At 43.6% G+C, this 17,613-nt stretch overlaps 1 pseudogene; it reads right to left on the bottom strand.

Moving 5' to 3' along the window:
- Window positions 1-14,284: 14,284 nt before the first annotated feature.
- Window positions 14,285-14,402, bottom strand: LOC124720673 (annotated as a pseudogene).
- Between the last annotated feature and the right edge of the window lie 3,211 nt (window positions 14,403-17,613).

The following is a 17,613-nucleotide window of genomic DNA, read 5'->3' as shown; positions in this document are numbered from 1 at the left end:
TACGAGTTAAGTTTTGGGGACCTGGTCAACAGGGGATAGTTCGTAGATCTTAACTACTGCAGCTATTCTGGAATCAGGTGCTACCGTGACCGTTGTCAATGGCTTAAGGTCATCATATCTCATGCTCTAAGATCGACGCGCCTTTCCTCTTGGTATAACGGTGTCTCACGGTAACAACGACAACGCCGACGGCGAAGGAAGATACGGTAGAGCAGGAGTAGGTTTAATAATGAATAAAAAAATAGAAGTGCAGGTAAGCTACTACAAACAGCATAGTGAACGCATTATTGTGGCCAAGATAGACACAAAGCCCATGCCTACTACAGTAGTACAAGTTTATATGCCAACTAGCTCTGCAGATGATGAAGAAATTGATGAAATGTATGATGAGATAAAAGAAATTATTCAGGTAGTGAAGGGAGACGAAAATTTAATAGTAATGGGTGACTGGAATTCGAGAGTAGGAAAAGGGAGACAAGGAAACATAGTGGGTGAATATGGATTGGGGGAGAGAAATGAAAGAGGAAGTCGTCTGGTAGAATTTTGCACAGAGCATAACTTAATCATAGCTAACACTTGGTTCAAGAATCATGAAAGAAGGTTGCATACATGGAAGAAGCCTGGAGATACTAGAAGGTATCAGATAGACTATATAATGGTAAGACAAAGATTTAGGAACCAGGTTTTAAATTTGTAAGACATTTCCAGGGGCAGATGTGGACTCTGACCACAATCTATTGGTTATGAACTGTAGATTAAAACTGAAGAAACTGCAAAAAGGTGGGAATTTAAGGAGATGGGACCTGGATAAACTGACAAAACCAAAGGTTGTACAGAGTTTCAGGGAGAGCATAAGGGAACAATTGACAGGAATGGGGTAAAGAAATACAGTAGTAGAAGAATGGGTAGCTCTGAGGGATGAAGTAGTGAAGGCAGCAGAGGATCAAGTAGGTAAAAAGACGAGGGTTAGTACAAATCCTTGGCTAACAGAAGAAATATTGAATTTAATTGATGAAAGGAGAAAATATAAAAATTCAGTAAATGAAGCAGGCAAAACGGAATACAAACGTCTCAAAAATGAGATCGACAGGAAGTGCAAAATGGCTAAGCAGGGATGGCTAGAGGACAAATGTAAGGATGTAGAGGTTTATCCCACTAGGGATAAGATAGATACTGCCCACAGGAAAATTAAAGAGACCTTTGGAGAAAAGAGAGCCACTTGTATGAATATCAAGAGGTTAGATGGAAACCCAGTTCTAAGCAAAGAAGGGAAAGCAGGAAGGTGGAAGGAGTATATAGAGGGTCTATACAAGGGTGATGTACTTGAGGACAATATTCTGGAAATGGAAGAGGATGTAGATGAAGATGAAATGGGAGATATGATACTGCGTGAAGAGTTTGACAGAGCACTGAAAGACCTGAGTCGGGGCAGGGCCCCGGGAGTAGACAACATTCCATTAGAACTACTGACGGCCTTGGGAGAGCCAGTCCTGACAAAACTCTACCATCTGGTGAGCAAGATGTATGAGACAGGCGAAATACCCTCAGACTTCAAGAAGAATATAATAATACAAATCCCAAAGAAAGCAGGTGTTGACATATGTGAAAATTACTGAACTATCAGTTTAATAAGTCGCAGCTGCAAAATACTAACGCGAATTCTTTACAGATGAATGGAAAAACTGGTAGAAGCTGACCTCGGGAAAGATCAGTTTGGATTCTGCAGAAATGTTGGAACACGTGAGGCAATACTTACCCTACGACTTATCTTAGAAAATAGATTAAGGAAAGGCAAACCTACATTTCTAGCATTTGTGGACTTAGAGAAAGCTTTTGACAATGTTGATTGGAATACTCTCTTTGAAATTCCAAAGGTGCAGGGGTAAAATACAGGGAGCAAAGGGCTATATACAATTTGTACAGAAACCAGATGGCAGCTATAAGAGTCGAGGGGCATGATAGGGAAGCAGCAGTTGGGAAGGGAGTGAGACAGCGTTGTAGCCTGTCCCCAATGTTATTCAATCTGTATACTGAGCAAGCAGCAAAGGAAACAAAAGAAAAGTTCGGAGTAGGTATTAAAGTCCATGGAGAAGAAATAAAAACGTTGAGGTTCGCCAATGACATTGTAATTCTGTCAGAGACAGCAAGGGACTTGGAAGAGCAGTTGAACGGAATGGACTGTGTCTTGAAAGGAGGATGTAAGATGAACATCAACAAAAGCAAAATGAGGATAATGGAATGTAGTCGAATTAAGTGGGGTGATGCTGAGGGAATTAGATTAGGAAATGAGACACTTAAAGTAGTAAACGAGTTTTGCTATTTGGGGAGCAAAATAACTGATGATGGTCGAAGTAGAGAGGATATAAAATGTAGACTGGCAACAGCAAGGAAAGTGTTTCTTAAGAAGAGAAATTTGTTAACATCGAGTATTGATTTAAGTGTCAGGAAGTCGTTTCTGAAAGTATTTGTATGGAGTGTAGCCATGTATGGAATTGAAACATGGACGATAACTAGTTTGGACAAGAAGAGAATAGAAGTTTTCGAAATGTGGTGCTACAGAAGAATGCTGAAGATTAGATGGGTAGATCACATAACTAATGAGGAGGTATTGAATAGAATTGGAGAGAAGAGAAATATGTGGCACAACTTGACTAGAAGAAGAGTTTGTTTGGTAGGACATGTTCTGAGGCATCGAGGGATGACAAATTTAGCATTGGAGGGCAGTGTGGAGGGTAAAAATCGAAGAGGGAGACCAAGAGATGAAAACACTAAGCAGATCAGAAGTATGTAGGCTGCAGTACGAACTGGAAGATGAAGAAGCTTGCACAGGATAGAGTAGCACGGAGAGCTGCATCAAACCAGTCTCAGGACTGAAGACCACGACAACAACAAGAACAACAAAGCAATTGATATAACTCATTTCAATTCCTTGTAATTTCTATCATTAACATCAACACACATTGTACTAGTACCACTAGTACACAGTTAAGTAAGTATTACTCCACAATTTTTTTTTATCATTACCTTTTTAGAATATTCTCCAAAGCCACGAAGAGGATATAAATTCAAAGGTTTCAACACAGTTCACTACAACCACTCTATACCCAAGGTTTTAATGACTTACGCAATACAAAATCAAATTAAGCCTGCATACACAAAATATTAAATTTCATAGTGAATCTCAGTTTTTCACAGATCCACAGTGTTTACGTTGCCGCAACATTTATGTGCCGGTGTAAGCTGTCACCGGCACACCGGTCGACAAAGAGGCAGCGAGAAGATCGACAGTAGGTGCTGGATCGAGCGTGCCTATCTGGAGGGAGGCCAAAGGCAGACTCACTAGCAACACACCGACAACGCCATCTCGACCGCAGGTATTTACACCGTTGCCGCTGGCCGAAGGGCCTCAGTCTCAGTCACCAGTGCAGTCGCTGAGTCACTAGCACAATCACTGGAGCACTAACTCGCACCCAAGTTTGTTGCCCATCATTCGTCGCTTAGGGGGACTCGTACTTCACCAGCAGTGAGGCTAACGTGGACTATCAGTGAAGAGCTTGTACCACAACACATGGACTTAAAGTTAAGTAGCTTTCTGTTTAAGTGAATAAAGAATCCTGTGAATACGTGTATGCAGTTGTGTCGGAGAAAGAGGATACCGGCCAGCAAGCAACATTCTCTCCATTGGCTCCTACGGAACAAGACTGTACAGTGGCGATGAGAATACGACAGTTTATGTCGAACTACAACATTAACGAACACAAAATATCTTGCAGAATCGTGGCTTTGTGGGTATAAAAGGAGGCGGCACACAGAGGTTCACGGTTTTCTGAATTGTGGCTTTTGCAACACGACGCCGTTTCGTGACTAATATTTATTTTTTGCCTCTGAACGGTTACGGAGGCATTGCACCCAGCTCGGCAACAGTGCCCAGTAGACCCGGACAGCCACCCATTCGAGTGCTAGGCCGGCTCGACAGCCCTTAACTACTGTGACCTGTGGGAAACCGGTGTTACCACTGCCAAAACGCCGTTGGCATTTACAGTAATGGAAGCTGCAGATTTTTCTTCAAAAGGGCCACTTTCAAAACTTGCCAGTTTTCGTTAACTACAACTGATTCGAAGGGTTTGAAAACATGTCGCATGCCGAAACAAAAATCTGACAGTAAGTGCAAAAAGACTACATACGATCAGACTACATTACCCACGCAGTACTTTTAAGGTAAGTTATTTTGGTGCATACTTCAATGGATATGCAGAGAACACCTATTTATGTTGTAAATACAAATGTAGCTACCACCATTTTGATTCAACAATCAGAATTACATACTCGTATGATTAAATCCAGGATAGACAATGAGTTACGAAATGAAGCGAGAAAATGAAGCGAGAAAATGTTTGCAAAAATAATCTAGGAGTATTCGTACTGGCTGTGGTACTAGGCTAAACTGAAAATTAATGATGCAAAACAGGAAAAAAAAGAAAGAATGACTGAAAAAAAATCCTGATAGATATTAACGAAAATGCCACATAAATGGTCCTCAAGGTGGAGAAATGAGAGATGAACTTTTTAAAAATGTTTACGCAACTTTGATGCTGATTGTAACACTTCACTGTCGTGGTTTATATCATTTAATGTCGACTCCCATAACTGAAGTTGAACAAAATGTGTCCTGAAAGCGGCATTTCTTTTAGGTTGGTGAGATAAAGTGCAGCCCAGGTCTAACACTAGTAGAGGAATGTGGAAACCTCTCATAACCGTGCTCAGACTGGCCAGCAGAATCCGCTTTTAACATCTTAGGACTGCACCAAGGCAACCCTCATTTCTCCAGTTGCTCAAACGGCTGTGCAGTCAGGACGAGCGGAATGCAGAATTCGTAGACCTGGGAGTGCAAGTGTGCAGCCGTTGACTTTGAGAAGGTTCTGCTCAGTAGGTGTCAACAGACATCGTGCCTCTTTCTGCCACGGACAATCTTTATGATTAAATGGTATACAGGGTGGTCCATTCACAGTGACCGGGCCAAATATCTCACGAAATAAGCGTCAAACAAAAAAACTACAAAGAACAAAACTTGTCTAGCTTGAAGGTGGAAACCAGATGGCACTACGGTTGGCCTGCTAGATGGTGCTGCCATAGGTTAAACGGATATCAACAGCATTTTTCAAACAGGAACCCCATTTTTTATTACAAATTCGTGTAGTACGTAAAGAAATAGGAGTGTTTTAATTGGACCACTTTTTTCGCTTTCTGATAGATGGCACTGTAATAGTCACAAACGTATGGCTCACAATTATAGACCAACAGTTGGTAACAGGTAGGTTTTTTAAATTACAATACAGAACGTAGGTACGTTTGAACATTTTATTTCGGTTGTTTCTTTGTAAACTTATCATTTTTGAGAACGCATGCTGTTACAGCGTGATTACCTGTAAATAGCACATTAATGCAATAAATGCTCAAAATGATGTCTGTCAACCTCAATGCATTTGGCAATACATGTAACGACATTCCTCTCAACAGTGAGTAGTTTACCTTCCTTAATGTTCGCACATGCATTGACAATGCGCTGACACATGTTTCAGGCATTGTCGGTGGATCACGATGATAAATGTCCTTCACCTTTCCACACAGAAAGAAATCCGGGAACATCAGATCTGGTGAACGTACGAGTCACGGTACGGTGCTTCGATGACCAATCTACCTGTCACGAAAAATGCTATTCAATACCGCTTCTACCACACACGAGCTATGTGCCGGACATCCATCATGTTAGAAGTACATCGCCATTCTGCCACTCAGTGAAACATCTGGTAGTAACATAGGTAGAACATTACGTAGGAAATCAGTATACATTGCACCATTTAGATTACCATCGATAAAATGGGAGCGAATTATCCTTCCTCGCATAATGCCGCACCATACATTAACCCGCCAAGGTTGCTGATGTTCCACTTGTCACAGCCATCGTGGATTTTCCATTGCCCAACAGTGCATATTATGCCGGTTTACATTACCGCTGTTGGTGAATGACGCTTTGTCGCTAAATAGAACACGCGCAAAAAATCTGTCATCGTCCCGTAATTTCTCTTGTGCCCAGTGGCAGAACTGTACATGACGTTCAAAGTCGTCGCCATGCAATTACTGGTGCATAAAAATATGGTACGGGTGCAATCGATGTTGATGTAGCATTCTCGACACCGACATTTTTGAGATTCCCGATTCTCGTGCAATTTGTCTGCTACTGATGTGCAGATTAGCCGCGACAGCAGCTAAGACACCTACTTGGGCATCATCATTTGTTGCAGGTCGTGGTTGACGTTTCACATGTGGCCGAACACTTACTGTTTCCTCAAATAACGTAACTATGTGGCGAACGGTCTGGACACTTGGATGATGTCGTCCAGGATACCGAACAGCATACATAGCACACGCTGGTTGGGCATTTTGATCACAATAGCCATACATCAACACGATATCGACCTTTTCCGCTATTGGTAAATAGTCCGTTTTAGTACGGGTAATGTATCACGAAGCAAATACCATCTGCACTGGCAGAATATTACGTGATACCACGTACTTATACGTTTGTGACTATTACAGCACTATCTATCACAAAGTGAAAAAAAGGGTCCAACTAAAAAATTCATATTTTTTTACGTACTACACGAATCTGTAATAAAAAATGGGGGTTCCTATTTTTAAAAATGCAGTTGATATCCGTTTGACCTATGGCAGCACCATCTAGTGGGCCAACCATAGCGCTGTCTGGTTTCCCCCTTCAAGTTAGACAAGTTTCGTTGTTTGTAGATTTTTCGTTTGATGCTTATTCCGTGAGATATTTGGCCCGATCACTATCAACGGAGTACCCTGTATATGAGTCAAATGGGCTCAATTTAATTTTACATCATTACTAAAAATAAGTACGACAACTGAACGTGAAAGTCTTTGTAAAAGACCTCATTCATTCTTCTTACTCCTGTGTGAAATTTCTTACGATACCAGTTGACTGCCACAAACCGTACATTGTTAGCTTACAAGAAATTGCCGACAGTTGATCTCACTAAAACTCTTATGTACCGTATTCACTTCGTAGTAACTGAATACAGTAAACAGCACACACGATACAGACAGTGTGTCTTCGTTCATACAAAATAGAGTAAAATAATACAGAGGGGTTCAAAAAAATGTTCCACTGTTTAAAAGTCCATAACTGGCAAACTAATTGATGGAATTGTCTCATCTTTGGTAGTGTAATAGTTTGTAGTTCTGGTAATCGCCACACAAGCATTGTATTGCGTTGTTTTGTTTTGTCGGGTGACAGTCGCCATATAGTCAGTGTTTTGTTCTTAGTTGCACCTAGTTACGCGAGTAAACATGGCTGGCGCAAGGCTTACATTCGATGAAAGGAAGTCAGTTTCGAAGGGGTATTTTAAGTATCAAATCATTAATGAGGTTCAACGGCAATGGCAAAATGAGTATCAAACAGAGCCACCGACACATTTAACGATTTGTCACATTTGAGACACATTTGAAGCCAAAGGCTGTGTTAAAGATGTACACAGACAACGATCTGTAACAGTAATGAGTCCAGCTAACTGCCGTCATGTGTTGCAATTCACTCGCTCGCCACAGAAGTCTGTGATACAGTGTGCCTGTGAAACTGGAGTGAGTCACTGAAGTGGTCGGCGAATTTTGAAGACAGAAAAGTGGAAGTGCTACATCCCATGACTGCTACAAGCAATGAACGAGGATGACCCAGATCATAGAATGGAGTACTGCGAGTGGTTTACTAACAAGGTGCGCAACGATGAGGAGTTTGCAGAGATGATTGTGTGGTCTGATGAGGCGCAGTTCAAACTCAATGGTACAGTAAATCGCCACAATTGCACCTACTGGGCCGCCGAAAATCCAAACGTCCGTGTAGACAAAGCCGTGAATTTGCCAGGAGTAAGTGTGCGGTGTGGGTTGTCTTACCAGGGCTCGATTGGGCCATTCTTCTTTGACGGCACAGTTACCAGTGAGGTGTACCTTCAGAAGCATCAGACATACATTTTACCTGCAATCCGAGACTTGTATGGAGATGGAAGAGTTTACCTTCAACAATATGGTGCCCCAGCCCACTACCAAAATCATGTTAGGGCATATCTCGACGAAAATCTACCAGGAAGATGGATAGGCCGTAGAGGTGTTGTGGAGTATCCACCACGTTCCCCCGACCTAACTCCTCTGAACTTTTACTTGTGGGGAACACAAAAGGACGTCGTTTATCAACAAAGCCACGCACATTGGACGAACTTCGAGAATTTGTCGTACATTCGTGTGCAAATAGCCAACTGAACACGTTGCAGTCAGTAATTCGTGCTGCAGTTCGGCGGCATCGTTTGTGTGTGGATGTTAATGGTGACCATTTCGAACACCTACAGTGATATCTTTAAGTTGGACTTTAAGCTACACTTTCACCAAAAATGAGACAACTCCGTCAATTAGTTTGCAAGTTATGGACTTTTAAACAGTGGACACTTTTTTTTGGACCCCTCTGTAGAACTGAGCTGTCACTAACATGGAATACAGCCACAATCTGTATGAATAATACATTACAGTATACATTTTTATAAACAAACAATTACATCTCCACCTACACCTTCACAGATACTCCGCAAGCTATCATAAGGTGCGTGGTGGAGGGTACCCAGTACCATCAGTAGTCGCTTCCTTTCCTGTTCCACTCAGAGACAGAGTGAGGAAAAAATGACTGTCCATATGCCTCTGTATGGGCCTTAATTTCTCATATCTTATCCTCGTGGTCCTTACGCACAACGTTGTTAGTGGCAGTAGAATCGTTTGGCGGTCAACCTCGAACAGCGGTTCTCTTAAATTTTCTCAATAGCATCCCTCGAAAAGAACGTAGCCTCCACTCCAGGGATTCCCATTTGAATTCCTGAAGCATATCTGTGTTGTCTGAACCTTACAAATATAGCAGCCCGTCTCTCGATTTGCTTTGATGTCTTCCTTCAATCCAACCTGGTATGGATTCCAAAAGTCTAGCAGTACTCAAGAGTAGGTTGCACCATTATATGCAGTCTATTACAATACAATGACAAAGCAAATAAGCATCACTCAACTGTGAAACAATGGATTATGGAGCCCAAAAGAATATTTTCATTTCTTATAATAGTTTAGTAAATAACTCAAATCCACAGTTTCTTTAAAATTTTAAATAATCCGTTCTGCCAAGGTCCTTCATAAATTGCTCCATTATTACTGGAATATTTGTTAACAATATTGTGTGAAGAACAAACTGCTACTTACAAGACATTGGAGATGACGTGAGCTTTGGCCAAAAGGCCTTGTTCCAAAATAGGAAAATCAAACACACACACACACACATACACACACAAAGCCAGTGTCTCTGGCCACTTTGGCCAGACTGCAGCCGGCAGCTGTGCCTTATGGTAGCAGCAATGGGGGATAAGAAGGGGGCACGATGTGAGAAGGGTGTGGGGAAGGATAGCAGGGTAGGTGTGAGGGTAAGTGTAATGCTTATGGGAGCATGCAGGGAGTTCTGCAGACATGGGAGGCAGTTAGGTACAGTTGGGATATGGGGGGAGGGGGAATGTAAAGGACAGAAGTAGAGGAGGGAAAAAAGATTCGGGTGCGTTCGTGAAACAGAAGGCTGTGTACTGCTGGAGCGGGAGCAGGGAAGGGGGATGAGATAGGGACTAGCGAAGGCTGAGGCCAGGAAATGTATGATATATTGCAGGGAGATTTCCCACCTGCAAAATTCACAAAACCTAGTGTCGGTAGGAAGAATACAGATGGCGCCAGCTGTGAAGCAGTCACTGACGTGAAGCGTGTTGTGTCGGGCAGCACTCTCACCGACCGGACGGTCCAGCTCTGTCAGGCACAGTTAGTTGGTGGCAGACAACTTGTTGCTTGTCGTGCCTACACAGAATGTAGCACAGTGGTTGCAACTTAGCTTGTAGATCACACGACTGGTTTCACAAGTAGTCCTGCCTTCGATGGGGTAGGTGATGTTAGTGACCGGACTGCAGTAGGTGGTGGTGGTGGTGGTGGTGGTGGGAGAATGTACGGTACAGGTCTCGCATCTAGGTCTAATACAGGGGTATGGGCCAGGGCAAATGGTTGGGAGCAGGGTCAGAGTATGGACGGACTAGCATACTGTGTAGGTTCAGTGGGTGGCAGAATACCAGTGGAGAGAATAGTGGGTACGACAATCCTCATTTTAGGGCACAATGAGCGGTAGTCTAAATCCTGGCAGAGAATGTGGTTCAGTTGTTCCAGTCCACGGTGGTGCCGAATTACCGGGGGATTGGATGTGTGGGACGTGGAAGGTAACTGGGGAGACAAGGCACGGATCTGTTTCTGGACGAGGACGGGAGGATAATTTTGGTCTGTGACTGCCTCAGTGAGACCCTCGGTAAATTTTTACAAGAATAGCTCGTTACTAAAGATGTGACAATCGCAGGTAGCTAGGCTGTACGGAAGGAACTCCTCAGTACGGAAAGGGTGGTCACTGTCGAACTGGACATATTCGTGGTGATCGATCGGTTTGACGCGCACGGAGGTACTTATGTAGCCGTCTTTGAGACGAAAGTCGACATCGAGGAGTGTGGAACCGGGAGATCGTGTGAAGTGAAGGGGGAGAGGTGTCGAAATTCTGGACGAATGTGGATAGGGTGTCCCCACCTTAAGTCCAGATCACGAGGATGTCATCAGTGAACCTGAAGCAGGTGAGAAGTTCGTGATTGTGAGTAGTTAGGAAGGATTCCTATAGATAGACCACGAATAGATTGACATAAGATAGTGCCACAGAAGTATAAATTTTTGTGTGAAAACTATTACAGCTTTTTAAATCAAACCAACTTTATTAACATTCTACCTGTTTATTCTTCGTGTCTTTGTATTTATTTCTCAGCACTGGGATGGCATACACATTTTCTCAACAAGGCCAGTTTGTGTTTATACTGTCAGTATAGGATGTTTTTCTTTGACAGAGCCACAACCTCACCAATGCTTGCACTGCTTCATCACAAACAAAGTGAAGTACTCAAAGGCGTTATTTAAACTTTGGGAACAGACGAAAATCAGAGGGGGCCCCGAGACAGAACTGTACGGAGGAGGATCGGTAACAGGGAGCCCGAGGCATCCGACTGTCGCAGTGCTCGCGTGCGGTCCGACACTGTCGTACCAAAACAGTGTATGCTGCACGTGTACACGAATTATTCTGTGGTTAGACTCTAGATTACAGCACACCATTTCTCACACGCCGGCACATTACATGCTACAATTCGGACCCCTCTGGCAGTAGAAGCAAAATGGGAAAGTCAACCAAGTAATATGTGTGAGAATTGATAAATGATAGAATAAAAAATTCGGAGACATTACTTTTTGGCACACTCTCGTATGAATGTTTTCAACAGTATCTGGGTTTGAGCGTTTTCAGTTAACGCGTGAACTGCAACTAGGGCCTCAGACTATTTTTAGAGACAAATAATGTATCTTATTTCGAGTAGAAGTGAATAAAAAGTATGTTTTCTAAAAATATCAGTTTGTATTGTGTAACAGACATAACCGTCAGACTTTTGTCAGTCAGTGGTCTCACACTGAGTGAAACTGTTCAAACCCAAAGAGGGAGGGAAAAACTCATATAGCTGACATGCCCACAGACACTCGTTTCATTCGACTGAAAAACTGACGGAGGAAACACCCTGACTGGCCAATCGGTTATTAAAACCAGTCAGTTGTCCCAACCTCTGTAGATCTGTTGCTTCGGCAGTTGTTTTCACCTGAAGGTGCATTTAACGGTGGTGTCACATTGACAGCTCAAGCAGTAGCAACAGGAGATGTATTCACCGTATCAGTGAGCTGGAATGGAAACAAAGATGATGTGACTTACCAAACGAAAGTGCTGGCAGGTTGATAGACACACAAACACACGTATGTGCGGACGGGTGTGTGTGTGTGTGTGTGTGGGGGGGGGGGGGGAGGGAGGGGGGGGGGGGGAGAGTTTATACCTGTCCCTTTTTCCCCCCTAAGGTAAGTCTTTCCACTCCCGGGATTGGAATGACTCCTTACCCTCTCCCTTAAAACCCACATCCTTTCATCTTTCTCTCTCCTTCCCTCTTTCTTGACGAAGCAACCGTTGGTCGCGAAAGCTTGAATTTTGTGTGTATGTTTGTGTGTCTATCGACCTGCCAGCACTTTCGTTTGGGAAGTCGAGAGAGAGAGAGAGAGAGAGAGAGAGAGAGAGAGAGAGAGAGAGAGAGAGAGAGATAGAGATAGAGATAGAGATATGATACAGGTAAAATGGAAATGTCGTGTGGCTAGGGCCTCCCGTCAGGTAGACCGTTCGCCTGGTGCAGGTCTTTTGATTTGACGCCACTTCGGCGACCTGCGCATCGATGGGGATGAAATTATGATGATTAGGACAACACAACACCCAGTCCCTGAGTGGAGAAAATCTCCGACCCAGCCAGGAATCGAACCCGGACCCTTAGGATTGACAGTCTGTCACGCTGACCACTCAGCTACTGGGGCGGACATGATACAGGTGATGCAGATCGTGAGAACATTATGAAAGAGGCCAAAAGGTGGAGGGATAGAGGTGCTGAACTGGATCATAATGGTAACCATTTTTGCTTTCACACACACAGTATACTGCACAACACACATTGGCGTATAGTGTAGTATTAAGTGTTGGAAATTAATTAGTGCACACAACAACATAGCTTAATGCAAGTACATACGTAACTTTTCATTTGCTACATTTGTCTGGGACTCTGGAGTTCCTTGTACCAGAGGCAGAATGGCCACCAGGCAACACCGTGCAAGGGTGCCCGACAGTACTTTTGCTGCCGCGAGGTGTACCGGTACACTCTGTTACTTCTTCCTGCTATAATGACAGAAAGATGTTCGTGGAGAAACGTGAATGTAATCAGTCATATAGGAAGACCTGCACACCGTGCACGCATTTTTGGATTTATGCACTTACCAGAAAGGCGAAATGAGAGCACAGTGCATCCACGAGACACGACGACGAGCACATACCACTCCTCGTGACAGACACGTCGTTTAAATTCTGCAGTCACAGTTTGTGGATGCTGTGGATTCCAGACAGGAAGTAGTCTGGCAACAGTGGTCTATCCCCAGAACAAATGAAACTAAATTACGTAATTTCTTACATTTTCTGCCATTTGATGACTTAGCCTTCATCTAGACTGTAAACGAGAGATCCGTTAACTACATTATTTTGGTTTACGAGAAACGTCAGTTGTACAAAAGTTCTTTAAAACCTCGTTACAGTTTCGTAGCTAGTTGCTAGAGAATACGAGCTCCATCTTACAGTACTCGAGTCACCACATCTGGAAATCGAGTCTTACGGCACAGTTAGTGACAATGCACAGCAGGACCACCGCACTGAGATTTGGCGCAAAGACGACCTTAAGAAAATACTCGAGGTACACGATACTGCGAAAAGAATCGGGGCGACAGATCACTTCGTGAAGTAGGTACCCACGCTAAGGCAAAGATGAACTCGAGTGATCTGTACCACTTCACGGGGGAGAACACCAGTGCACGCAGCTGCAACTGGTAGGATGTCATCGTGCCCGTGGCCACCACGTGAATACTTTCATTTTGTGATTCACCATTCATTACAATCTGTATGAATCTGAACCATTCCTCAGTCCTTTTAAATTCTTGGTACTCCTGTAAGATATGCAGTTTTTATTTCCACCTGCAGACACACAAAATGGAAACAAAACATAATGAAAATCAAATGGAAGGAAACTCCACTTTTGTTAGTATCAGACTTTATGTAATGCAATTACAGTATATGTCTCATCGAAGCAAAAATTGTCTAGCCCCATACGGTTTTTCTGATGTCAAAATGAATTACTTACACGATCACTCGTAACACTAACAGCCGATGTTATTCCGTGTGACAGCTCCACAGTAGTACAAGGAAATATTTCTAATCTCGTAAGAAATATCTTTGGCATAATTTTGCTAGTGCTCCAAAAATTTATTGTATTTTTAACATTTTCTGTCACTGAAGAGATAAAAGCACTCCGTCTATAGGCCACAAGTGGCCCATCGGGACCATCCGACCGCCGTGTCATCGTCACGTGAGGATGCAGATAGGAGGGGCGTGTGGTCAGCATTCCGCTCTCCCGGTCGTTACGACGGTCGTCTTTGACCGGAGCCGCTACTATTCCGTCGAGTAGCTCCTCAGTTGTCATCACGAGGCTGAGTGCACCCCGAAAAATGGCAACAGCGCATGGCAGCCTGGACGGTCACCCATCCGAGTGCCGGCCACGCCCGACAGCGCTTAACTTCGGTGATCTCACGGGAACCGGTGTAGCCACTGCAGCAAGGCCGTTGCCACTGAAGAGATAACCTACCGAAATATGTCCAGATGAAAGAAAAATTAGATCTTCGATATAGTTTAACAAGGGTGTCACTTGGTTCTCTATCATTTAGAGGTGTTCAATTGTTCAAATGTGATGTCGCTAGGAGCTTACAAAGCAGTCCCTTACTGACAATGTGACTCAGCTCGTCAGACACTTAATTGTGTCACGAGACACCAGACCGACAATAGGCTCAGCTAGTCTGGTGTTTACGCGGCTCATATAATTTCATATATAGTTTTGCAAAACATTCCAAATTTCAGTCAACATTTGCTTTGCTGTGTCGCAAATGGAAGAATATTCTACTTGGAAAGAATGTGACAGTCCTGCTTGTGTCTGTAGCTGCCAAGTATTTGGAAAGGCAGGAATGATTTATATAAATACCACTGGATGAGTACCGAGTACTGCAGAACTATACAGTGACACACAAGTTTATATCTGATTGGTAACAGTAGTATGCCACAACAACACGATATTCGCAAAACATTCATATACAAAAATTTTGAAAAGATAAGACCATTTTAGCTGCAAGTCCTTTATTTACAGGTTACAGTGGTTTCACAGCATTTTAGTCCCATCTTCAGGTGCAATCTTTACAAAGTGGGAGACAGAGACTCATGTAAGGTAGTAAGAAAACACAACTAAAATTTAAAAATACATTAAGAGATCAAAGGTACATTGTGCCGCCACCTACTGCCAGGTACTCCATATCAGTGACCTCAGTAATCATTAGACACTGTGAGGGAGCAGAATGGGGCACTCTGTGGAACTCACGGACTTCGAACGTGGCCAGGTGATTGGGTGTCACTTGTGTCATATGTCTGTATGCAAGATTTCCACACTCCTAAACATCCCTAGGTCCAATGTTTCTGATGTGATAGTGAGAAAAATTATATATAAAAACAAAGATGAGGTGACTTACCGAACGAAAGCGCTGGCAGGTCGATAGACACACAAACAAACACAAACATACACACAAAATTCAAGCTTTCGCAAGAAACTTGCCTCATCAGGAAAGAGGGAAGGAGAGGGAAAAATGAAAGGATGTGGGTTTTAAGGGAGAGGGTAAGGAGTCATTCCAATCCCAGGAGCGGAAAGACTTACCTTAGGGGGGAAAAAAGGACAGGTATACACTCGCACATATCCATCCACACATACAGACACAAGCAGACATATTTGGTCTTTAAATATGTCTGCTTGTGTCTGTATGTGTGGATGGATATGTGCGTGTGTGCGAGTGAATACCTGTCCTTTTTTCCCCCTAAGGTAAGTCTTTCCGCTCCCGGGATTGGAATGACTCCTTACCCTCTCCCTTAAAACCCACTTCCTTTCGTCTTCCCCTCTCCTTCCCTCTTTCCTGATGAGGCAACAGTTTGTTGCGAAAGCTTGAATTTTGTGTGTATGTTTGTGTTTGTTTGTGTGTCTATCGACCTGCCAGCGCTTTCGGGTAAGTCACCTCATCTTTGTTTTTATATATAATTTTTCCCACGTGGAATGTTTCCTTCTATTATATTGATGTGATAGTGAAGTGGAAACGTGAAGAGACACGTACAGCACAGAAGCGTACAGGCTGACCTCATCTGTTGACAGAGAGACCGCCGACAGTTGAAGACGGTCGTAAAGTGTAATAGGCAGAGATCTATCCAGACCATCATACAGTTATTCCAAACTGCATCAGGATTCACTGCAAGTACTGTAACAGTTAGGCGGGAGGTGAGAAAACTTGGATTTCGTGGTCGAGCAGCTGCTCATAAGCCATACATCACACCAGTAAATGCCAAACGATGCCACGCTCGGTGTAAGGAGCGTAAACATTGGATGATTGAACATTGGAAAAACGTTATGCGGAGTGATGATCACGGTACACAATGTGGCAATCTGATGGCAGGGTGTGGGTATGGCGAATGCCAGGTGACCGTCATCTGCCAGTGTGCTTAGTTCCAACAGCAAAATTCGGAAGCAGTGGTGTTACGATGTAATCGTGTTTTTCATGGAGGGGCTTGCACGCCTTGTTTTGCACGGCACTGTCACAGCACAGGTCTACATTGTTATTTTAAGCACCTTCTCGCTTCCCAGTGTCGAAGAGCAAGTCGGGGACAGCGATTGCATCTTTTAACACGATCGATCACCTGTTCATAATGCAAGGCCTGTGGCGGAGTGGTTACACGACAATAACATCCCTGTAATGGACTAGTGTGCACAGAGTCCTGACCTGAATCCTATAGAACAGCTTTGGGACGTTTTGGAACGCCGACTCGGTGCCAGGCCTCACTGACTGACATCAATACTTCTCCTCAGTGCAGCACTGTGTGAAGAATGGGGTGCCATTCCCCAAGAAACCTTCCAGCGCTCTATCGAATGTATGCCTGCGAGAATGGAAGTTGTCATCAAGGCTACGGGTGGGCCAACACCGTATCGAATTCCGGCATTATCGAAGGATGGCACCGTGAACTTTTAAGTCATTTTCAGCCAGGTATCCGGATACTTCTGATCACATAGTGTATACACAGGATGAACAGTCAAAAAATCAAGTTTTATATAGGAAAATTAATAGAAAGAAATTGCTTGTCGGAGACTATGAGGTAGGTAAAATATTAACAAATTCCAATCACCATAAGTAACAGTACGTGGTGAGCTTGCGGAATCACCGAATGTTGTAATGGTGCTAGAAGCACATCCCGCATATGATCGTCTACAGAATAATGTAAACATTGAGCAGCTAACGGTCACCAATTGCGTAAAATGGATTAAAAACCATATTGCTTAAGACCTTGTTATTCAAGCTAAAAGTATGCTGAGTCTTCTCAAAAATATCCAGCATAAAGCTATTTTAAAGCTTAGCACGTAACTGGGATGCAGTAAATAAAGGAACTGAGTATCATCCCGTACCTAAACAGCTCAACTGATGAAAAGTGACGCACTGCGAGGCCAGGTGGCAAGAGGCCAAGTGCAGACACGGGACCGCGTGCCGAACAGGCAGCGTGTTGGGGCACAAGTGACAGACACCGACACGGGCAGAGCAGAGTCGTGTCGAGTGCTGCGAGTAACTAGACGACTACAATGATAGCTGGGTAGTTCCTTACAAAGTAGTAGTTGTCTCCAGTCTTAAGACTGGTTTGATGCAACTCCCTATGCTACTCTACCCTCTGCAAGCCTCTTCATCTCCCAATAACTACTGCAACCTACA

This window comes from Schistocerca piceifrons, chromosome 11, assembly GCF_021461385.2.
Source record: "Schistocerca piceifrons isolate TAMUIC-IGC-003096 chromosome 11, iqSchPice1.1, whole genome shotgun sequence".
Taxonomy (NCBI): domain Eukaryota; kingdom Metazoa; phylum Arthropoda; class Insecta; order Orthoptera; family Acrididae; genus Schistocerca; species Schistocerca piceifrons.
The sequence above is the reverse complement of the archived record's forward strand: the minus strand, read 5'-3'. Positions and strand labels throughout refer to the sequence as shown.